The sequence below is a fragment of the Aethalodelphis obliquidens genome, unplaced genomic scaffold (genome assembly GCF_003676395.1).
Source record: "Aethalodelphis obliquidens isolate GAN/ISIS:26980383/991018 unplaced genomic scaffold, ASM367639v1 scaffold15, whole genome shotgun sequence".
In the NCBI taxonomy this organism is placed as follows: Eukaryota; Metazoa; Chordata; class Mammalia; order Artiodactyla; family Delphinidae; genus Aethalodelphis; species Aethalodelphis obliquidens.
The window spans coordinates 11,255,875-11,280,595 of NW_020837959.1; the positions used below are offsets into that span (position 1 = coordinate 11,255,875).

The window sequence follows — 24,721 nt, forward strand, 5'->3', positions numbered from 1 at the left end:
CTCCGCGGCATGTGGGATCTTCCTGGACCAGGGCTCGAACCCATGTCCCCTACACTGGCAAGAAGATTCTTTTTTTTTTTTTAGTGGATTTTTGTGTGTGTGTGTGTGGCTGAGTTGGGTCTTTGTTGCTGCACGCGGGCTTTCTCTAGTTGTGGCGAGTGGGGACCACTCTTCACTGCAGTGCGCGGGCCTCTCATCACGGTGGCTTCTCTGTGGAGCACGGACTCTAGGCATGCAGGCTTCAGTAGTTGAGGCTCACGGGCTCCAGAGCGCAGGCTCAGAAGTTGCGGCACATGGGCTCAGTTGCTCCGAGGCACATGGGATCCTCCCGGACCAGGGCTCGAACCGTGTCCCCTGCACTAGCAGGTGGATTCTTAACCGCTGCGCCACCAGGGAAGCCCGGCAAGCAGATTCTTAACCACTGTGAAGTCCCCAGTGTTCTTTCTAATTAGTCAGCTATTAAGATTTTGACTATCATTCCCCAGATTAAGCACCTGCTAGGTACCTAATCCAGTGATCGGAACTGTGAGGGACAGAAATTTTAGATAATACCTGCCTTCAAGAAGTTTAAATTTGAGGTGAGAACAGATACAGATTAAATAATCAGGAATAATTATGTGCTAAACTCTGTGTCTCAGAGTTTTGGGGTGCTATTTGGGCTGCTATAACAAAAATACCATAGACTGGGTGACTTAAACAACAAATTATTCTTTTTAAACATGTGTATACTGCAATTTTATTTCAATCGCACAAACGAAGTTAGCATGTAGGAAATTTAAATGAAACAGTACTTTAAAAATAGCAGGGAACCAAAAAATCTAAAACGGAAGTACACCTAAAGCATGAGAATTCAACATTCATTAGTGTTTCATCTTCTTATTTGATTGACACTTGATGTTTGCAAATTTTGAAGCAGACTTTGAGATCATGATGACTATTTGAAGAGATTTCAGCACCAGCACTAAGATTTGAACATTCAGTTGGTTTGCAGTTGATTTGTTAGCCAGTTACATAATATATAGTACAGATTTGTCACAGGTCAGATCACAGTGTTGAAGGAAAGAGGTACCTTCCTGTAATTAGACAGGATCCCCTAAACTGCACTCAGCTTAAGACATCCAATGTACAAGAGCATGAAAGCCATCATAATAATGTCGCTTCAAGGAATATAGTTTTGATAAGGAAAATAACCTAAGCTTCTGTTTCCCATTTTAATTACTGAAATCTCTTAACAATGACAAAACTGTCACATAGGACAGTAAATGTATACAGTAGTTCAATCAAACTTCTTAGAAAGAACACATTTAGCAATCTGGGATAATGCAGGATGACAGGAAATGTAATGTGATTCAGTATTGGTTCTTTTTGTCATTTTACACAGACATCATGTTAATATTAGATCAAGGCACAAAACTTTAGTGCATAAACCAGTTTCTTTTTTAAGATCTAGCATTTTTTAATAGATATTTATTGGAGTCTAATTGCTTCACAATGGTGTGTTAGTTTCTGCCGTAGAACAAAGTGCATGTACATATATCCCCATATCTCTTCCCTCTTGCGTCTCCCTCCCACCCTCCCTATCCCACCCTGCTAGGTGGTCACAAAGCACAGGGAGCTGACGTCCCTGTGCTATGTGGCTGTTTTGAGTTCCACAGTAAGATATAATTCACGTGAAGCTCAGAATCATGTTTCAGACCATTGAACTTACCGAAGTTAAAATATAAATAGCTGAAGACATGATGTAAAAGATGAAGTACTTGGTTCTGTTAACGTATTTACCAATTAAAGCCACAAAATATTCCTCATTATTATTCATGCAAATAATTGAGAAAAAAAGATAGTGCAGAAATTAACTTTAAGTAAAACATTATTCCTTCCCTTCCTCCCACTCCCCTATACTCTGCAAAATCTTTTCCCTGGGACTAGGCCTTGAAAAGGCCACTACATATTAGTTTGACATGCATTACTGTCTGCAATTAAAAAAGCTAATTTGGGGACTTCCCTGGTGGTCCAGGGGTTAGGACTCTGCACTTTCACTGCCAAGGGCGCGGGTTCAATCCCTGGTTGGGGAACTAAGAACCCACAAGCTGTGTGGCACAGCCAAAAATAAAATAAAATAAAACAAATAAAAAAGCTAATTTTGTGGTAGTTGTAATTACATTATAAAAATGTCCACACACATAAATCTAAAAAAGGTTGAAAACCTACAGTAAATCTACAATATATTGTTTTACATTTGACCACTGGTTTGTGTTATGTAGGAGGCACAGATTTGGTAAAGCATTTGTAACAATTTAGGAAGGCATCTACATCTTTAGATTCTGGACGAATTTTATGTTTGAATCTACAAAATTGCATGAAGTCTAACTTGAGAGATTTCCTATCGTTCTAAAATTCCTCACTCTGGATAAATCATTTTTAGGACACTTTCTTATAAATATCACCCTGTGAAAGCACATACCATTCCATTTGTTCCACATCTTATGATCTTAACCTGCGTAGGGCTGACCTCATTTATTCATGGAATATTGAATATGATAGGAAGACAAACCTGAGAGAAACATTTACAATACAATAGCGTTAACTTGCGAAATTCTTCATCAGCCTTCTGTGAAAAAAACTTCTCAAGCCTTTCTCCTCTTTATCGTAGTGTGGATTGTGGAAAATGTGGGATTTTTCCTCTTGACATGAAAATATTTCAAAGCATGGCGATCTTGCCTGACAGGTTTAGTATTTTCTGCATAACTGATACAGGAACTCCTGTATGACTCCCATCCTGTTGTAAAGGTCAGAAAAAAGCAGCAAACTGGGAGGGAAATAGCTTATCGCCAGGGTAGTCATGTCTGAAGGCTTTCAAAGTACGTTGGTTTTTCCCTCCTTCCGACTGTTGTCTCCATTTTCTTCTTACAGCTCACAAAATGTAGGTTGTTGTTAACAGTTGTTCTTTGTAGGGTTTTTTTTTCCTTCTCCAGATTAAAGTCCTATCTCTCCTTAGTTTGTTTCTCTATGCAGTATTTGATTTGCTCAGTTCCTGCCTGATTGCATCAACGAGCTCATCTTTTAGCTTAGTTAATTCTTTTCTCATTTCATCTAGAATGTCCTGCTTCCGCCTGGACTCCGTTCCCCTGGGCTGCGAAGAAGGTGCAGATTTTGGTCTGGAAATAACAGGTGACTTGCTGCCATTCATTGTATTTGTTCTTTCCCAAGGTTTTCTTGTTATTTCAGGTGTTCAGGTACTTGTTCAGGTTGTTCAGATTGTTCAGGTACTTGTTGAAGAGGCCTTAGAAGTTACAGGCTCTGAATCTTCATTTTTGTCCTCTTTTTGTTCTGTTTCTATTGTTGATCCTTTTTCAGCAGTTCTTCTCCTCCTGGCCAGCAGGGCACTCATTTCTTGCATTAAACCACTACCCCTTAAAGGAAGGGGTCCCTTTCCTTATCTGTTTTAGATAAGGCCGAATTCACACCAATGAATTGGGAAAGAGGCATCTTCCATTCATGACACTTTACGAAGTTTTGCTCCAGCAATTGCAGCTGCAAGTCCAGTTAAAGGGCAGTTGTCTTCAGATGTGGATCCCGAGAAAAATCCAGATGCAGGGAGGGGAGGGGCAGGTGGTGGAGGAGGAGGGGATACTTGATTAGGAAGTGGTGGTGGAGGAGGCGGAGGCCCAAGGACCAGGACGGAAGTGGAGAGGGGGAGGGGGGCCTGGGGGAGGAGGGAGCGCAGCTGATGCCTGGGCAGGACCTGGTGGGAGTGGAGGAGGGGGTGGGGGTGCAGGTGGTCCCAAGACAATGCCCTGTCGGGCTGGAGTCTCTGCCGGCTGAGAGGCGGCCTGCAAGCCTGGCTCAGAAGCAGAGGAGTCTCCCTGCAAAGAGTTTGGAGAAGTCTCCTCAGAGGCAGGGGCAGCAGCATTTGATATTCTTTCCAGCTGCTCCCTTTCTAGCTGCTCTTGTGGCTCTCGTTCTGGCCTTTCCCTGGCCTGTCTCTCCAGCCCCTCCCTCTCTCTCTCCAGCTGCTCCTGTTCTAGTCGCCCCCTCTCCAGCCTTTCCCTTTCTAACCTCTCCCTCACCAATCTCTCCCTTTCCATCCTTTCTCTCTCCAGCCTTTCCCACTCCAGCTCCTTTTGTTGTTGCTGTTCTCGAAGTTGCCTTCTTTGAATTTCCAATTCTTCCTGTGATGGGCCATTCTGAACATGGGCAGGTAGCTGTGAATTTTGTCTAGGCAATGTTGGCCTTGTTCCCTGTGAACTCAACACTTCTAAGGCATGCATCATGGCACTTGCGAACATTGGCGTTTTCTTTGCTGCCAAAGTTGAGACCATACACCTGTCTAGCGTCCCACCATTGGTGGAAGGTCTGTGTAGCTTGATTGTACTTCAACCCTTTAGGAACGGCACCGTTTATCACGACCTGATGGTCCTGAATCTTCCTGCCCACCACTCTGAACATGTTGCTGCCTGTATGATGATATATATGAACTCTCCTGAACCCAGTTGAACCACCAGCTGGCACCCACTTTTTATTAGCATCATCATAAGCCATCATTTTTAGGATTCTCTATGTATTGTATCATGTCACTGCAAACAGTGACAGTTTTACTTCTCCTTTTCAGATTTGGATTCCTTTTATTTCTTTTTCTTCTCTGATTGCTGTGGCTAAAACTTCCAAAACTATGTTGAATAATAGTGGTGAGAGTGGACAACCCTGTCTTGCTCCTGATCTTAGTGGAAATGGTTTCAGTTTTTCACCATTGAGAACGACATTGGCTGTGGTTTTGTCATATATGGCCTTTATTATGTTGAGGTAGCTTCCCTCTATGCCTACTTTCTGGAGAGTTTTTATCATAAATGGGTGTTGAATTTTGTCGAAGATTTTTCTGCATCTATTGAGATGATCATACGGTTTTTATCCTTCAATTTGTTAATATGGTTTATCACATTGATTGATTTGCATATATTGAAGAATCCTTGCATTCCTGGGATAACCCCACTTGATCATGGTGTATGATCCTTTTAATGTGCTGTTGGATTCTGTTTGCTAGTATTTTGTTGAGGATTTTTACATCGAGGTTCATCTGTGATATTGGCCTGTAGTTTTCTTTTTTTGTGACATCTTTGTCTGCTTTTGGTATCAGGGTGATGGTGGCCTCATAGAATGAGTTTGGGAGTGTTCCTCCCTCTGCTATATTTTGGAAGAGTTTGAGAAGGATAGGTGTTAGCTCTTCTCTAAATGTTTGATAGAATTTGCCTGTGAAACCATTTGGTCCTGGGCTTTTGTTTGTTGGAAGATTTTTAATCACAGTTTCAATTTCAGTGCTTATGATTGGTCTGTTTATATTTTCTATTTCTTCCTGGTTCAGTCTCAGAAGGTTGTGCTTTTCTAAGAATTTGTCCACTTTTTCCTGGTTGTCCATTTTATTGGCATATAGTTGCTTGTAGTAATCGCTCATGATCCTTTGTATTTCTGAAGTGTCAGTTGTTACTTCTCCTTTTTCATTTCTAATTCTGTTGATATGAGTCTTTTCCCTTTTTTTCTTGATGAATCTGGCTAATAGTTTATCAATTTTGTTTATCTTCTCAAAGAACCAGCTTTTAGTTTTATTGATCTTTGCTATTGTTTTCTTTGTTTCTATTTCATTTATTTCTGCTCTGATCTTTATGACTTCTTTCCTTCTGCTAACTTTGGTTTTTTTTTTTTTTGTCCTTTCTCTAATTGCTTTAGGTGTAAGTTTAGGTTGTTTATTTGAGATGTTTCTTGTTTCTTGTGGTAGGATTGTATTGCTATAAACTTCCCTCTTAGAAATGCTTTTGCTGCATCCCATAGGTTTTGGGTTGTTGTGTTTTCATTGTCATTTGTTTCTAGGTATTTTTTGATTTCCCCCTTGATTTCTTCAGTGATCTCTTGGTTATTTAGTAGTGTATAGTTTAGCCTCCATGTGTTTTTATTTTTTACAGTTATTTCCTTATAATTTATATCTAGTCTCACAGTGCTGTGGTCGGAAAAGATACTTGATGTGATTTCAGTTTTCTTAAATTTACCAAGGCTTGATTTGTGACCCAAGATATGATCTATCCTGGAGAATGTTCCATGATCACTTGAGAAGAAAGTGTATTCTGTTGTTTTTGGATGGAATGTACTATAAATATCTATTAAGTCCATCTGATATAATGTATCATTTAAAGCTTGTGTTTCCTTATTTATTTTCTGTTTGGATGATCTGTCCATTAGTGAAAATGGGGTGTTAAAGTCCCCTACTATTACTGTGTACTGTCAGTTTCCCCTTTTATGGCTGTTAGCATTTGCCTTATGTATTGAGGTGCTCCTATGTTGGGTACATAAATATTTACAATTGTTATATCTTCTTCTTGGATTGATCCCTTGATCATTATGTAGTGTCCTTCTTTGTCTCTTGTAATAGTCTTTATTTTAAAGTCTATTTTGTCTGACATGAGAACTGCTACTCCTGCTTTCTTTTGATTTCCATTTGTATGGAACATCTTTTTCCATCCCCTCCTTTCAGTCTGTATGTGTCCCTAGGTCTGAAGTGGGTCTCTTGTAGACAGCATATATATGGGTCTTGTTTTTGTATCCATTCAGTGAGCCTGTGTCTTTTGGTTGGAGCATTTAATTCATTTACATTTAAGGTAATTATCGATATGTATGTTCCTATTACCATTTTCTTAATTGTTTTGGGTGTGTTATTGTAGGTCTTTTCCTTCTTTTGTGTTTCCTGCCTAGAAAAGTTCTTTTAGCATTGTTGCAAAGCTGGTTTGGAGGTGCTGCATTCTCTTAGCTTTTGCTTGTCTATAAAGGTTTTAATTCCTCCATCAAATCTGAATGAGATCCTTGCTGGGTAGAGTAATCCTGGCTGTAGGTTTTTCCCTTTCATCACTTTAAATATGTCCTTCCACTCCCTTCTGGCTTGCAGAGTTTCTGCTGAAAGATCAGCTGTTAACCTTATGGGGATTCCCTTGTATGTTACGTGTTGCTTTTCCCTTGCTGCTTTTAATATTTTTTCTTTGTATTTAATTTTTGAAAGTTTGATGAATATGTGTCTTGGTGTGTTTCTCCTTGGATTCATCCTGTATGGGAATCTCTGTGCTTCCTGGACTTGACTGACTATTTCCTTTCCCATATTAGGGAAGTTTTCAACTATAATCTGTTCAAATATTTTCTCAGTCCCTTTCTTTTTCCCTTCTTCTTCTGGGACCCCTGTAATTCGAATGTTGGTGTGTTTAATGTTGTCCCAGAAGTCTCTGAGACTGTCCTCAATTCTTTTCCTTCTTTTTTCCTTATTCTGCTCCGTGGTAGTTATTTCCACTATTTTATCTTCCAGGTCACTTAACTGTTCTTCTGTCTCAGTTATTCTACTATTGATTCCTGCTAGAGAATTTTAAACTTCATTTATTGTGTTGTTCATCATTGTTTGTTTGCTCTTTAGTTCTTCTAGGTCCTTGTTAAACATTTCTTGTATTTTCTCCATTCTGTTTCCAAGATTTTGGATCATCTTTACTATGATTACTCTGAATTCTTTTTCAGGTAGACTGCCTATTTCCTCTTCATTTGTTTGGTCTGGTGGGTTTTTACTTTGCTCCTTCATCTGCTGCATATTTCTCTGTCTTCTCATTTTGCTTAACTTACTGTTTTTTGGGTCCTCTTTTTGCAGGCTTCAGGTTCGTAGTTCCCATTGTTTTTGGTGTCTGCCCCCAGTGGGTGAGGTTGGTTCAGCGGGTTGGGTAGGCTTCCTGGTGGAGGGGACTGGTGCCTATGTTCTGGTGAATGAGGCTGGATCTTGTCTTTCTGATGGGTAGGACCACGTCTGGTGGTGTGTTTTGGGGTTTCTGTGAACTTAGTATGATTTTAGGCAGCCTCTCTGTTAATGGGTGGGGTTGTGTTCCTGTCTTGATAGTTGTTTGGCATGGGGTGTCCAGCACTGGAGCTTGCTGGTCATTGAGTGGAGCTGGTTCTTAGTGTTGAGTTGGAGATCTCTGAGAGAGCTCTCGCCGATTGATATTACGTGGGGGCTGGAGGTCTGTGATGGTCCAATGTCCTGAACTAGCCTCTTCCACCTCAGAGGCTCAGTCCTGACACCCAGCTGGAGCATGAAGACCCTGTCAGCCGCACGGCTGCTGCAGGCATTGATACTTTTCTAAAGTCCTGATTGTTTTTGTTTATGACATCTCCGTTGGGGTCTGTAGAAATGATTATGACAGCAGACACAATGAGAGAGGAAAGTTAAACAAAGTTCCAGCCATGGTTGCTGCTTCAGTCCCTTCAGGAGTTCCCTCCAGCCATGGATGCTCTGTGCCCCGTAATGCCAAGTGTTGGGTGGTGGTAGGCGATATGATTATATCTTGAGTGTGCCCCTCCTACCGTCTTGTTGTGGTTTCTTCTTTTTTTTGCGGTACGCGGACCTCTCACTGTTGTGGCCTCTCCCGTTGCGGAGCACAGACTCCGGACACGCAGGCTTAGCGGTCATGGCTCATGGGCCTAGCTGCTCCGCGGCATGTGGGATCTTCCCAGACCGGGGCACGAACCAGTGTCCCCTACATTGGCAGGCAGACTCTTACTCACTGCACCACCAGGGAAGCCCGTGGTTTCTTCTTTATTCCTCTAGATGTAGAAGATCTTTTTTGGTAGGTTCCAGTCTTTCTTAACGGATGGTTGTTCAGCAGTTAGTTGTGATTTTGGTATGCTCATGAGAGGAGGTAAGCTCAAGGTCCTTCTACTCTGCCATCTTGAAAGACTCCACAACAAATTATTTTTCACAGTTGTGGAGGCTGGGGAGTCCATGATCAAAACATCAGTAGATCCAGAGTCTCGTAAGAACTCACTTCATGGCTTATAGGTGACTATCTTCTCACTGTGTCCTCACATGGCAGAAAGGCTGAAGTTGCTCTCTGGGGCCTCTTTTATAAGGGTACTAATCCCATTCATGAGGGCTCCACCCTCATGACCTAAACACCTCTCAAAGGTCCTACCTCCTAATACTATCACAATGGAGATTTCAATTTCAACATGTAAATTGGGGGAGGGGGTACATTCTGTCCTTAGCACTCTGCAGTCCTGACACATTAAAAGTGAACATTTCCTTCGCGGTCCAGTGGCTAAGACTCTACACTAGCAATGCAGGGGGCACAGGTTTTGTTTTGTTTTTTTGTTTTGCAGTACGGTGGCCTCTCACTGTTGTAGCCTCTCCCGTTGCAGAGCACAGGCTCCGGACACACAGGCTCAGCGGCCATGGCTCACGGGCCCAGCCGCTCCGCGGCATATGGGATCTTCCCGGACCAGGGCACGAACCCGTGTCCCCTGCATCGGCAGGCGGACTCTCAACCACTGCGCCACCAGGGAAGCCCGTTTTTTTTGTTTCAATTAATTAATTAATTAATTTTATTTTTGGCTGCGTTTGGTCTTTGTCGCTGCACGCAGGCTTTTCTCTGGTTGTGTCAAGTGGGGGCTACTCTTCCTTGCGGTGTGCAGGCTTCTCATTGCGATGGCTTCTCTTGTCGTGGAGCACAGGCTTTAGGCACGCGGGCTCAGTAGTTGTGGCTCACGGGCTCTAGAGCGCAGGCTTAGTAGTTGTGGCTCGCGGGCTTAGTTGCTCTGCAGCATGTGGGATCTTCCCAGACTGGGGATCGAACCCGTGTCCCCTGCATTGGCAGGCGGATTCTTAACCACTGTAGGGGGCACAGGTTTGATCACTGGTCAGGGAACTAAGATCCTGCATGCCACATGGCACAGCCAAAAAAAAAAGTGAACATTTTCTGGGAAAAAGAGAATGGTTGAGTCTACCCATGACCCTTAGATTTCTGTAAAGGCTCCAGGTTACTCATATTAAAATGTTATCAGTCAGTGGTTTTATTTATGCCATTCCCACCACTTTTACTATATTTTCCACAAATTAGTGAGCTCTTTTCATATTATATCTATAGACACAGCTAAATATAATACACGAGGAACCCATTAAATTCTGTAATCACTGTTTTCTGTAACAGGATCTGTGGCTATTCAAACTCAGCCAAAAGAGGCCTTCTCAGAGGAAAAATGAAATAACCAATGCAAAGACACCTATGATTTCCTTTGGAGTATTCCAGCCACATGAGTGGAAAAAAATAAAGAAGATGGTGGAAGACCCCAAATCTTCCCAGTGAAAAGCTGTGAATTCACTTCTGCTTTGGGGTCAGAGCTTGGCCACAGACCAAAAAAGAGGGGCATATGAATGAAACCACATTGGTTGACCATCTGGGTTGCATTTGGCCCAAAGGCTTACCTCAGTTTCAGTTTTTTGAGATATAAAATAAGGCCAAAACGGATCCATGAAAATTGCCTAATTGGTAGTATTCTCAAGGCCTGTTGGGATTCAAAGATGACAATTACAGCTAGAGAGTGATCAATTAGAACCCAGGCTCCAATTTAGGGTAATAAGCATCAAGGAGGACTTCTGTTTGTCTTGTTGGTATTTTGAATGAGCTCTGGAAAATACTTTGGGAAAACTATGAACCCCTTTGCATAATTTTACTTTGACATCTAATAGTTTTCATCATACATTTGACATTTCGGGAATATTATAAATATTGCTCTTTCAAATGTATCCAGTGGAATCTAAATGCCAGGCAATTTATTATTTACATCATCCATTTAAGAAACACAGATCATCTTTAACGGTTGGATAGTTCACATCGTTTCTCATTTTCCTTCAAACTCGTATTTGTTTTCCACTTCCTCCTTAGAAGTTTATCCTAATATAACTTTCTTCCTTTGGCCGCACCACCCGGCTTGCAGGATCTTAGTTCCCCGACCAGGGATCGAACCCAGGCCCCTGGCAGTGGAAGCATGGAGTCCTAACCACTGGACCACCAGGGAATTCTCTACATTTTTATGCTTTAAAGTTTTTATTGCTCACCCTTTCATAATACGTTGCAAAAAAATATATGTATATTTAATATAACTTTCTGTGACTATGAAATTGAAGGTGATAAAAATTTATTTTGTATTGAGTTGATATTATGATTACTCTTAGTCCACAGTTGAGTAAAACAACAAAAATATATTACAAACTTTAATAAATGATAAAGAAAAGTACAGTTTTATTGAAAATGTTGCCAAAAACTGGAAACACATAGGTCTCCATCAATAGGAGAATGGATAAATGAACTGTGGTATATTCACACAGTGGAATCCTACTTAGCGATAGAAAGGAACAAACTACTTATACATGAAACAACACGAATGAATCTTGAAAATATTATTTTTATCTAAAAGAATCCAGACACAAAAGAGCACATATTGTATGATTTCCATTCATATGAAGTTCTAAAACAGGCAAAACTAACCTATGGTGGAAGAACATCAGAATAGTGGTTGCCTCCGGAGTGGTTGCCTCTGGGGTGGAGTGGTTGCCTCCAGGGATTGACTAGGAAATGGCATCAGGGAACTTTCTGGGTGATGTCAAGACTCTGTCTTGAGGAGGGTTTTGTTACACAGGTGTATGTATTGTTGAAACCCACAGAATGGTCCACTTAAGGTTTAAGCATTTCGTTGCATGTTGATCTTACAAAAAAAAATAATTGTCAACAAATATTGAATTCTAACATGCTGAAGTATTGGGGGTAAAATATACTGGTGCCTGGGGCTTCCCTGGTGGCGCAGTGGTTGAGAGTCCGCCTGCCAATGCAGGGGACACGGGTTTGTGCCCCAGTCTGGGAAGATCCCACATGCCGTGGAGCGGCTGGGCCCGTGAGCCATGGCCGCTGAGCCTGCGCATCAGGAGCCTGTGCTCCACAACGAGAGAGGCTACAACAGTGAGAGGCCCACATACCGCAAAAAAAAAAAAAAAAAAAAAATATATATATATATATATATATATATATATATATACTGGTGCCCGCAAGTTACTTTGGAACTTATCTGGATTGATAGATGGATAGAATGGAGGACAAATAGATATGTGATATGGCAAGCTTAGTAAAAATAATTCTAGAATCTAGGCAGTGCGTATATGACGTTTACTGCAAAATTCCTTCAACTTTTCTGTATGCTTGAAATTTTTCATTAAAACATTTGAAAAATGTATTGAAAATGCTATCTTACTAAGATGGGTGTGAATATCTTCAATCAGTTCATATATCCAAGAATATTAATTCTTGTTAGAATTAATGCTAGTTTCAGCATCAACTTCATGCATGTTTTCCTCTTTTAAAAATGTAAGCTCTGAGAAAACATGTCGATAGATGGTAGAAAATGGAGAGAGAGAAAACAGTGGAGAGAAAGGCATCTCGTTGAGGGATGAAGAGGATCCACCCAGCATGGTGTGGAGAGGAAGGCACGGCTACAGAGACACTGCAGGAGTACAAACAAATGGACTCAACGCAGAGATCAAGATCCAGGACCCAGTGCCTTTAGGGGGAGAAGACAAAGACGTTTCTGGGCCACTAACGCTGAAGATCCCATCAGCAAACATAGGGAACACATTCTAGAGCAGAGAGAGAAGTCATCTCTGGACATTTTCATCTTAAGTCACCAGAGCTACATCCAGAGGGGAATTCTGAGTAAGAATTCAGAAGTGTGGGTATGAAGTTCAGAGGCGAGTTCAGGGACAAAAGTTGATTTGCAACACCAGTACTTAGCTGATTTCACTGCTCCGGTTACCCAGCCAAAGCTCATGCTCTATCAGGAGCCATATCCTTTGAATTTCGCCCATGGTCTTGGGAGTTTGGTACTTTGAAGGAACAGGGGGGATATCAGATTAAATCATCAAGAAAAAACGGGGGAGATTCTAGGACTCTACCTACCCTCCGGATGATTGAGAAAGAGTTGGCTGTGAAGAGGAGGAGAATCAAGGGAATAAACCCTCACTGAAGCCAAGAGAAAGGAGAGGTTACCACAGGAGGGTGTGGTCAGACAATCCTGTTAAATGCTGCAGAGTTTAAGGAGGATTAGGACTGAAATGGGGCTACTGTCTATTGCAGAACAGCAGTTATTCTCCACCAGAGCAATTTTGACCCCCATATCTAGGAGAGTGGTGCTACTGGTATCCAGTGGGTAAGGACCAGGGATGCTGCTAAACATCCTACACTGCACAGGACAGCTCTTCTCACAACAAAGAACTATTCTGCCCCAAGGATCAATAGTGCAGCGGTTAAAATCCCTGCTAATACAGCAACTGTAGAATTTGCTGGGATGAACTCATTTTCAAGTATTCTTATCAGAGCATGTGTCTCCAATAGGAGCTTAGAAAATGTGGTCCCCCGAAGTGAGAGAGTGGCATGGACTTATATATACTACCAAATGTAAAATAGATAGCTAGTGGGAAGCAGCTGCATAGCACAGGGACGTCAGCTCAGTGCTTTGCGACCACCTAGAGGTGTGGGATGGGGGGGTGGGAGGGAGACACAAGAGGGAGGGTATATGGGGATATATGTATATATATAGCTGATTCACTTTGTTATAAAGGGGAAACTAACACACCATTGTAAAGCAATTATACTCCAATAAAGATGTATAAAAATAAAAATATAAAGATAAGCTAAATGACCTAACGCTTTAAAAAAAAGAAAGAAAATGTGGTCCCCAATGTTGAGGCATCCTGAAGGGAATTATCCCCGTATCTTAGCCAGGGGGATAGACTCAGCTTTCTACCTTGTTTCGGAGCTTATTTCCCATTGGCTGTCCCCTTCTTCACTCTCTTTTTTTTTAATTTTTAAAATTTATTTATTTATTTTTGGCTGCATTAGGTCTTCGTTGCTGCATGTGGTCTTTCTCTAGTTGTGGCGAGCAGGGGCCACTCTTCGTTGCGGTGTGCGGGCTTCTCATTGCAGTGGCTTCTCTTGTTGCGGAGCACGGGTTCTAGGCACACGGGCTTCAGTACTTGTGGCGCGCGGGCTCAGTAGTTGTGGTAAACAGGCTTAGTTGCTCCGCGGCATGTGGGATCTTCCCGGACCAGGGCTCGAACCTGTGTCCCCTGCGTTGGCAGGTGGACTCTTAACCACTGTGCCACCAGGGAAGTCCTTTCACTCTCTTTTTTAAAATCTTAAACTGATTTAAGATTTTAAAAAATTGAATAATTGAATCATTTATACTTCCATGATCTCCAGTGAACCATGCCCCATCCTGTTTTCTACATTCGCACAAGCTCTCACTTACACATACACACACTATTTTGCACACATTCCCTATCCTCAACACATCATCTTATTTCTCTTGATTTTCCACCTAGAGGTCTGGTTGAAATGACCTGGAATCACCTCCTACTCCCTGGGTTGGTGCAGTTGCTGCCACTTACTGCTCCTTCCGCAGAACTGACCAGCTCATCACAGTCCCTTCACGCTCTCTGCTCAGGAGCCCTCAGTGCCCAGCACACTCTAAGGTTCAGAAATTATATGCTGGCCCTGAATCCTTGATGAGAATTGGAGTTGACAGTTTTCTGGAAAACAAACACAATTTGTCCCTTCTCACCTGGCCCTTTATGTCTTCCTCCCATAGAACCTTTCCAGTGAATTTCTATGTTGGTTACAATCTACTGGCCTAAATTCTATATTCTTCAGTGCTGATTTTTCTCTTTCCTCATTCCTTCCCTGCTTTGGCTGTGAGACCAAAGGGCCAAAGAGCAATTTTTAAAAATGAAGTAAATACGTTTAATAGCTCTTTCCTCTTATTAAACTCCACAGCATCTCTTCATTTCTCCCCTCTCCCACCCATCCTCTCATTCCGGCTGGAAAAACTGCCCTGCATCTTCGCTGCCAAAGTTTGACTTGTTCTGGAGTTTCATTCAGGTACTTTCATTCTGAGTTTTCCAGCACTAAACCTGTCTTCTGAGAGGGCATTAGAAGAAGTAAGGGGTTCATGGCAGCAGATCTGTTCTCCTCGAACCAATGTATATACACATATATAGACTCTGAGTCCTCTGGCTCAAGAGCCAGGAGATCCTAATGTTATTATTGAACTTTATGTAATCAAGCACTGAGCACTGGCAAAAAGTACAGGCACAGTTTCTTGGGGATTTTTTTTATTATTTGACAGTTTAATCGAACTTGTTTCTCTTTCTTTGAAAATGTTCTAGAAAATAAAACAGCAGTAAAAATTGATTTTTCCGCACTGTTATTTGATACATCAATCTGTTACTTTGAAGTTTGCTTCCTACTCCTCTTGTAGATATTTTGATGAGTTTCTGTTAAAGCAGTAACAATTTAATTTTTTTTTTTTTTTTTTTTTTTGCGGTACACGGGCCTCTCACTGTTGTGGCCTCTCCCGTTGCGGAGCACAGGCTCCGGATGCGCAGGCTCAGCGGCCAAGGCTCACGGGCCCAGCCGCTCCGCGGCATGTGGGATCCTCCCAGACCGGGGCATGAACCTGTGTCCTGTGCATCGACAGGCGGACTCTCAACCTCTGCGCCACCAGGGAAGCCCAACAATTTAATTTTTAATGATGGGGCTTCCCCGGTGGCGCACTGGTTAAGAATCCTCCTGCCAAGGCAGGGCACACGGGTTCAAGCCCTGGTCCCGGAAGATCCCACATGCCGCGGAGCAGCTAAGCCTGTGCGCCACAGCTCCTGAGCCTGCACTCTAGAGCCCGCAAGCCACAACTACTGAAGCCCACATGCCTAGAGCCCGTGTTCTGCAACAAGAGAAGCGATGACAATGAGAAGCCTGCACACTGCAATGAAGAGTAGCCCCTGCTCACCGCAACTAGAGAAAGCCTGCGCACAGCAACAAAGACCCAACACAGCCAAACAAACAAACTAACTAACTAATTAATTAATTTAAAAAAAATTTGTTTAATGATGGATATTTTATTGCCGGTCTCCTAATGCTCAGCTTCAACTTTCAATCTAGTGGTTTATTTATTAAGACATTGGCTCTTTTGACTATCTGTGACTCATTTCTCTAAGGCTCCATTCTTTTAAAATGCCAAAGCACAAGTAAGGACAGTTATATAATCAAATGATGGTTTGATAACAGACACCCTGGGCATCAGCCATGAAATATGCATTCAAGGATCAGGTAGCAACAAAGGGAGAAAAGAGACCGGAAAAAAAAAAAAAAGCAGAGCCTCAGGTACCTGTGGGACAGTAACTAAACATCTAACATCTGTGTCATTGGAGTCACCGACCTTTGGCTGGTGGCAGACAGGACACCAGCGGGAGCTAGACAGTCAATTTTACTCTTTCCGGAAGACTTTTCTGAGATGCAGTGGTTTATCCCACCTGTCTGAACACATCACACAGGGCCAGGCTTTCAGCTGTGCTGCTTATGAAGCTCTAGGCAGCTCAGTGTGCCCCCCTTTATAATTATTCTCCCCCTTCCCATTTCCCTCCCCACTGATTCCGGGAGCGTGCATTCCCCATGAACATGCTACCACAGAAGATTTGATTCTATTTTAAAGCAAACCTGTATCTCTTTATCTTTCTGGAATCCTCTTAGTTATGTTATTTCCCTTAGTTATAGCTCTCGAGTTTTTTTCCCTCTTGTAGTTTCCATTTCTTTGTATATTCATTCTGTCTTTTAAGCTTTTGTTCTATTTGTCTTCCATACCGCCAGGTTGGATCTTAACAGTGACAATTTTCTCTTAATATTTTAGTTTAAAGTGTTTTTAGTTCCAGAAAGTTTATGTGTGATTGAATCTTCTTATGTGCTCTTTTTATATTTTAATTCAACTTTTTGTCTGTCTCCTCCAGCAATTTTATTTCCCTAAAACTTAACTATCATGACTATTCTGATAGTTTCTCTGTGGCTACTGTGTCTTCATAAGGTATTTATATTGGTTTCCTATTACTGCTGTAACAAATTACTGCAACTTAGTGGCTTAAAATGACATAAATTTATTATCTCACAGTTCTGGATGTCAGAAGTCCTAAAATTAAGATGTCAGCATAACTTCGTTCCTTTTGGAGGCTTTGGGGAAGAATTCACTTCCATGTTTGCATTCCTCAAGTGAGTCCTGATCAAGTCTTCCATGTGGCTGGGTTTTCTTCAACCTTGGTTCTCACTCTAGTGGCTGAACACTCTGTCCCCATGTAGCACTCAGTTCCAGTGTCTCTTGACTTGTAAGCCTACTTTTGTAGCCTGACCAATGACTGTCCCTTTAGCCAGTCCTGTGGCTTCCAGACGTTACTCCTTGTCCGTTTGGATCATTATGTTCTCAAATGCAAGGCTGCCATGCCTCAGTGTCTGCCCAACACCCGTGTATTGCACTTAGTCCCCTTGGGGGATTGGTTCCAGGGAGCCCCACAGATAACAAAATCCACGGATGCTCAAGTCCCTTGTATAAAATGGCATAGTATTTGCATATAACCTACACATATCTTTCCCATGCTTTAAATCATCTCTAGATTACTCCTAATACCTAATACAATGTAAGTGCTATGTAAATAGTTGTAATTACAATGTAAATACTATGTAAATTGTTGGCACCAAGTGGCAAATTCGGATTTTGCTTTTTGGAACTTTCTGGAATTCCCCCTGCCCCCTATCCAAGTTTGACAAATCCCCGGTTGGTTGAATCTGTAGATGTGGAACCAGGAAATACAGAGGGCTGTTTTTCTGGATTTCCTAAGTGCTAAGCGCTGCCTGGTTCACTGTCCGTCTTAGTCATCTCAGCAGGTGATGTGCTGCCTGCACCTGGGTCCCCTCCCTCCATGCATCTTTCTTTGCTCCATGAGCATGTGTAGACTCCAGGTGCAGACCGCTCCTGGGCTGGCCCATCCTGTCTACTCCATCCCCAAGCTCCTGTTCTGATAGAAAGGATGTGGAATTCAGACACTTCCCAGCAGGGCAGCTCCTTGGAGGTGGGGACCTCATTTTGCATACGCTCAACTGCATTAAACTCCTAGCTGTTCTGAAAAAAAAAAAAAAAAAAAGCTGATTTTGTTCAACCATGTTAAACTCTTAGTTATTACGGAAAAACAAATCTGATTTTCATATTCTCATTTTACCTCCAAAATATATAATTTCATCAAACTCCCCTTCACAAATGGGTCTTCTATAGCTCATTAACCACAAGATTTTGTTCTCTTATAAAAATATATCAGGAAGATTTGAGAATCTGAAACTGTGATGAAAACCCCGTGTTGGCCTGAGTGTATGAGGAGAGTGGTTGGGAACATTTTCTTCCAGCTGTCCTCGTATGGCAGCCATAGAATCTTCAGCACGTCTTTTTACAGTTTTTGTGACTCATTTCCTCACTTGTAACAGAGAAGTACTAATGCAGTGCCAACCAGCCATAAAGGAGTGTTATGAAAATTCTGGCCATATGATAATTAAAACTTTATTTCATATATGATTTTGAACTTATGTGTTTATAATACAATACTCTAGGGTATGAATATCTTATATTATTTTTGGCTCCTCTTGTAGTGACTAGAAGCTGTGAATTATATAGACCGTGATGGAAAATCACTCCCTGCACAGCACCCTGGACTGCAGTGTCCATAAAAGGCACCGTGCTGGCTCCAGAAACTGAACAATTTCATAACTAACCTGTGATCCTAGTTCCCTCCCCTTCACATCTGAGAGTGAACTGGCACAAAGTGGAGAAAAGTCTCTTTCTTTCACATGTTTTCATCTCACAGCTCCTCTTGCAGGTCTCCTAGTTGGAAAGCTATTTCTACATAGGAAGGTTGCTGTTCCTGGAAGAATCCTTTGTGGTTCTATGGTGTAGCCTCTTTCCCAATGCAAAAGTCCCATCTGCAGAATTGAGAGATGGCCTGCCCAGCGTTAATTATGTATGTATTTATTGAACACCTACTGTGGGCTAGATATTGTGTCAGGCCTCGCACATTGGCAGAGCCCCAGATAAAGACTCAAGTGCAAGTAGTTTATGTGAGAGAGGGTCCCAGGAAACACTGGACATGGTGGATGTGAGATAGGGAAGGGAAGGGAAGGAAGGCAATGAAGGGTCATTATCAAGCAAATTACCACTGTGGGCAGAGAACTCAATCCCACTAGCTAACTCTGAAAACTATGAATTAAAACTCAGAATTAACCCAGCTGAGGAGCAAGGGGATGGGTATTCATCCACCAATTCTCCATTGGTTTAGGGCACTTTCAGGGGAATTAACTGTCGGCATTTCTGACTTCCCCGTGCTCAGGCACAGTGTGTTCCCAAGGCAAGAAAAAAACCTTGAAGTGGAGATTTTCAAGGTCAGCTGTAAGTAGCCTTTGACTCTGGAAGCAAATGCCAAGGGGTTTGGGGTGAGGGGCACCGATAACACCTGCTACATGATGTGGGGAAGATGGACAGAGTTAAGACCCCCCCCTTCCCCCTTGTGACTCAAAGGAGGGAGCAGGACGTCCACTGGTTGAACCCAGCGGTGTCCAGGGTGGGCGGGGCACAGGTGAACAGGAGAAACACTGGAGCAATGGAGGTGGAAGGTCTGAGGGAACATTGTGCAAAACCTGAGTCAAATCAGGGTGAAGATGGGCAGTGAGAAGAGCAACGGCTCCAGACGACCTCGGGCCGTGGGCCGTTGTCAGGGATCCACGTGATGAGCCGGTCAGGAATGACATGGAAACACCAGCCTTCTCGCAGCTGACTGAGACGCTGTTCCCCAGGGGAGAAAAACCCGACACAGGGCAAACCTTGGGCAAAGAGGTTAGAAGGAGGCAGGTAAGCTGGGCAGGGCTGCCAGCTTCTCTCTTCCATCCTGGGGGAGAGCTAGTAGAAAACACGTGTGTCAGGGAGCCAGGCAGAAGGGCCAGCAGGGTGAGTAACCAGGGGCAGGGAAGGTGCAAGGCTGGACCGCAGTGCTTTCACCAGGCCTGGTTCTGTTTAACACCAGTTACTCACACCAGTGCAAGGGATGCCATGCCAGGCCTAAGTCCACTCCCTTGTGGGAAGGAGCAACTAATATCCAGCTGGGCTGTAGGTTGTTTGGTTATGGGCTGTGGCAGGGCTGAGCGTGTATGAAGTCAGAAATCGTTCAGGGGAGCTGCTGGGTGCTGGGGCAGGTGAGGGTGACTCTCCAGGGTAAGGCAGCTTGAAGAGAAGCACTTCGCTGGTTAGGATGTTTTTCTCTGGGTCGGACTGAAATCTACCTCCCTTGAACTTTTTCTTGGTCCCTTTGGAATTCCTTGATCAGTCCCAAGAAAGCTTTTGTCAACATAGTGCCTGGTCCATGGCAAACAATAAAAGCTCCCCTTTAGGTAGGTATTTGTGCTTTGTGAGGTATTAGGAATGTTATGATAAAAATGTTATGACTAATGTCCCCTCCCCTGGTTTCAGCTAGACTGCTTTTTTTTTTTTTTAATATTTATTTATTTATTTAGGCTGTGCTGGGTTTTAGTTGCAGCCCACGGGATCTTCGTGGCGGCATGTGGGATCTTTTAGTTGCGTCTGTGGGCATGTTTCCCGACCAGGGATCAACCCGGGCCCCCTGCATTGGGAGCGCAGAGTCTTACCCACTGGACCACCAAGGAAGTCCCCTCTGCTAGATTGTTTTATTCCTGATATTTCCAGGGAAAGAGCCTCTGCCATTGACACATGTTGGGTTTGTAGTGCTTTACTGCCAAGCTCCTGGTTCCTGACCTTCTACTTCCTATCTCAGGCTCCCAATCCAAGGCACCATCTCAGACAGCAACATCTTTCTCCTTTTCCTCTGGTCAGCCTTTACAAACCTGCCACTGAGATTTCCCCCATTGTGATGCCCATCCTCTAACAGAATTTTAAATGCACCCAGCATTTGTCCAGGTTGCCTCTCATTGAAAGAAACATGTTTTGCTACCCTGTGAACCTGCCATATCGACCAAAAAGGGCTTTAATTCATTTTATGTTATCTGAAACTTAAAGGAAAAAGAACTTTTAGACTGAAATGCTCTACATGTTAGGTGACAAAGCACAGTAACAGCATATAAAGCTGCCATCTCATTCAATCCAAACCAAAAGGGGAAGAAACACAACGAAACAACTGTCATTGTTTTAGCCAAAGCAGCACCTTTAAGAATGAACAACAATGGTGCACACATATTGGCAAGTCTGTTTGTGGTCACTTTGCAAATCTGTATAAGTGATACTCTTACATCCTAATTAGGATTTGAAACATTGCTCCTTTTATAACTGAAACAAGCTTTTTACTGTTTACTCTGCTTTATATAGTACCACTCAACTGCAGACAGGAGACAACTAAGTTAATCTACAAAGAGTAGAAGGGAATTGAAAAGTTTGGCTAAAAGAGCTTGTGTCTTTTGAGCTAAACATTTTCTATTTCATTTTAATTGCATGTTTATGGATTTCTGAGAAATTAAAAATATGTCCTCATTAACAAGATAGAAAGCCCAGGGATAAACCCATGCACCTGTGGTCAACTAATCTATGACAAAGGAGGCAAGGATATACAATGGAGAAAAGACAGTCTCTTCAATAAGTGCTGATGGGGGCTTCCCTGGTGGCGCAGTGGCTGGGAGTCCGCCTGCCGATGCAGGGGGCGCGGGTTCATGCCCCGGTCTGGGAAGATCCCACATGCTGCGGAGCGGCTGGGCCCGTGGGCCGTGGCCACTGGGCCTGCGCGTCCGGAGCCTGTGCTCCGCAACGGGAGAGGCCACGGCAGTGAGAGGCCAGCGTACCGCCAAAAAAAAAAAAAAAAAAAAAAAAAGTGCTGATGGGAAAACTGGACAGCTACATGGAAAAGAATGAAATTAGAACACTCCCTAACACCATATACAAAAATAAACTCAAAATGGATTAGAGACCTAAATGTAAGACCAGACACTATAAAACTCTCAGAGGAAAACATAGGAAGAACACTCTTTGACATAAATCACAGCAAGATCTTTTTTGATCCACCTCGTAGAGTAATGGAAATAAAAACAAACAAAAAAATGGGACCTAATGGAACTTAAAAGCTTTTGCACAGCAAAGGAAACCATAAACAAGATGAAAAGACAACCCTCAGTATGGGAGAAAATATTTGCTAAAGAATCAATGGACAAAGGATTAATCTCCAAAATATATGAACAGCTCATGCAGTCAATATTAAAAAAACAAACAACCCAATCCAAAAATGGGCAGAAGACCTAAATAGACATTTCTCCAAAGAAAATACACAGATTGCCAACAAACACATGAAAGGATGCTCAACATCATTAATTATTAGAGAAATGCAAATCAAAACTACAATGAGATATCACCTCATACCAGTTAGAATGGGCATCATCAGAAAATCTACAAACAACAAATGCTGGAGAGGGTGTGGAGAAAAGGAAACCCTCTTGCACTCTTGGTGGGAATGTAAATTGATATAGCCACTATGGAGAACAGTATGGAGGTTCCTTAAAAAACTAAAAATAGAATTACCATATGATCCAGCAATCTCACTACTGGGCATATACCAAGAGAAAACCATAATTCAAAAAGACACACGTGGGCTTCCCTGGTGGTACAGTGGTTAAGAGTCCGCCTGCCAATGCATGGGACACGGGTTCGGGCCCTGGTCCAGGAAGATCCCACATGCCACGGAGCAACTAAGCCCATACGCCACTGCTACTGAGCCTGCGCTCTAGAGCCTGTGAGCCACAAGTACCGAGCCTGAGTGCCACAACTACTCAAGCCCACGTGCCTAGAGCCCGTGCTCCGCAACAAGAGAAGCCACCGCAATAGAAGCCCGCGCACCACAGTGAAGAGTAGCCCCCTATTCCCGCAACTAGAGAAAGCCTGTGCACAGCAACAAAGACCCAGTGCAGCCAAAAATAAATAAATAAATATCAAAAAAAAAAAAGACACATGCACCCCAATGTTCATTGCAGCACTATTTACAATAGCCAGGTCATGGAAGCAACCTAAATGCCCATTGACAGACAAATGGATAAAGAAGTTGTGGTCCATATATACAATGGAATATTACTCAGCCATAAAAAGGAATGAAATTGGGTCATTTGTTGAGACATGGATGGATCTAGTGACTGTCATACAGAGTGAAGTAAGTCAGAAAGAGAAAAACAAATATCGTATATTAACGCATATATGTGGAACCTAGAAAAGTGATACAGATGAACCGGTTGGCAGGGCAGAAATTGAGACACAGATGTAGAGAACAAACGTATGGACACCAAGGGGGGAAGCGGTAGTGGGGTGGGGTGGTGGTGTGATGAATTGGGAGACTGGGATTGACATGTATACACTGATGTGTATACAATTGATGACTAATAAGAACCTGCTGTATATATAAAAAAAAATGTCCTCATTACAGCAGGCACCCACACCAAAGAGAAAGAACAAGCCACAAAGAGGGAGAATGAAAATTTCACAACAGAGAATTCAAAAGGAAGGATAGGATTGTTCTTTTTGCCCAGCCGAAAAAGAGTCAGAGGAAGTGGGCTCTCTCAGTATAGAGCATAACCTTTTCTTCTTCAGTTCCCATGTGGTTGTCCCCAACTCTCGTTCTTTTTTTTTTTTTTCCGGTACGCGGGCCTCTCACTGTTGTGGCCTTTCCCGTTGCGGAGCACAGGCTCCGGACGCGCAGGCTCAGCGGCCATGGCTCACGGGCCCAGCCTGTCCGCGGCATGTGGGATCTTTCCGGACCGGGGCACGAACCCGTGTCCCCTGCATCGGCAGGCGGACTCTCAACCACTGCGCCACCAGGGAAGCCCTCAACTCTCGTTCATTTTGCTAAAATTTTTAATAATGTTAAATATCTCAGCAATGAATTTTCAATCATAATTTCCATTGACAATGTAGTTTAAAAACTTAAACCTGGAGAATTGACACACATACACATTCTCCAAGTTTAAGTGTATATATATATATATATATATATATATATATACACACACATATATATATATTTTTTAAATAAACACTTTCTTTTCCTTAATATTATTGACCCTGAATCTGAAGGCATATGTATTTAATGAGAATATATTTCTTTTATAAATGATCTTTCTTCTTTTCCCATTTTTATTGGGAACTCCATTTCCATTAATTCCCATTCTACCAAAAAAGGAACCATTTTTAAGGTCAGGTTAAAAGTATTTTTTCTTTTCTTTTGATCTTAATAACTGACATAAAAGTAGGTTATGTCCTACTTTTAGGAGAGAGCCTGTGCATGCTGAGGAATGCATGAAGGGAAGTTGCAGTTTAAAAAAGTCATTTGTCATTCTCTATTTTCGAAAATATTGAAAATATTAAAGCTGAAACCATCCCTATGCGTGATTTTGCTTCTTTTAGAGTAGAGAAACGTGGATTTATGACACAACCTAAATCCTAGAGAAAAGGTAATGACAACTTTAAAAGAAAAACAAGTTTTTCAAAAAATAAACAGAGTGAACAGTGGTAGATCTATAAATGAAGTCAAAAGAGAAAGAATACGAAACATCTGTTGCTAATATTCCTTTAGTGCTTATAGTAAAAATTTCCAAATTAAGTAGGTCTAAATTTTTAAAACTTGCTTTCTGAACTTTCATTGACAGATAGAAGGGGAAGAGATCAGAAATCTCAGGAAACCATTCTTGCCTTATAATTTTTCTCATTGTTTTTGAGTAAGGTAAGATTTTTTCTGACCTGCACCAACACTGTCAAATAAATTTTGTTTAGATTTTCTAAAGCAGGAGTTTAGATGGACGTTTCTGGGCTTGAAACCTGGAATGGAATCATCATAGAGGTTGACATAATAGATGTAAGAATGCTAACTGCATCTATTAACTCAAAATGCCTCCTAGGCATTACTTTCTTAATTCTTCTGAACAATCCTATAAAGCAGGTATTATTATCCCTACTTTACAGATAAGGAAAGGTGAGT

The 24,721-nt window shown here is 42.3% G+C and overlaps 1 protein-coding gene and 1 pseudogene across 1 annotated transcript in view; one reads left to right on the plus strand and one right to left on the minus strand.

Moving 5' to 3' along the window:
* The window catches only part of DOCK9 (dedicator of cytokinesis 9), a 379,834-nt gene that overhangs the window by 51,126 nt on the left and 303,987 nt on the right, over positions 1–24,721 (plus strand). Inside the window, exon 4 of the mRNA XM_027115927.1 lies at positions 3,095–3,168. The gene's annotated coding sequence lies outside the window, so the exon portion shown is untranslated. The remainder of the gene's footprint in view (positions 1–3,094; positions 3,169–24,721) is intronic.
* Positions 2,553–4,542, minus strand: LOC113625406 (protein enabled homolog pseudogene; annotated as a pseudogene).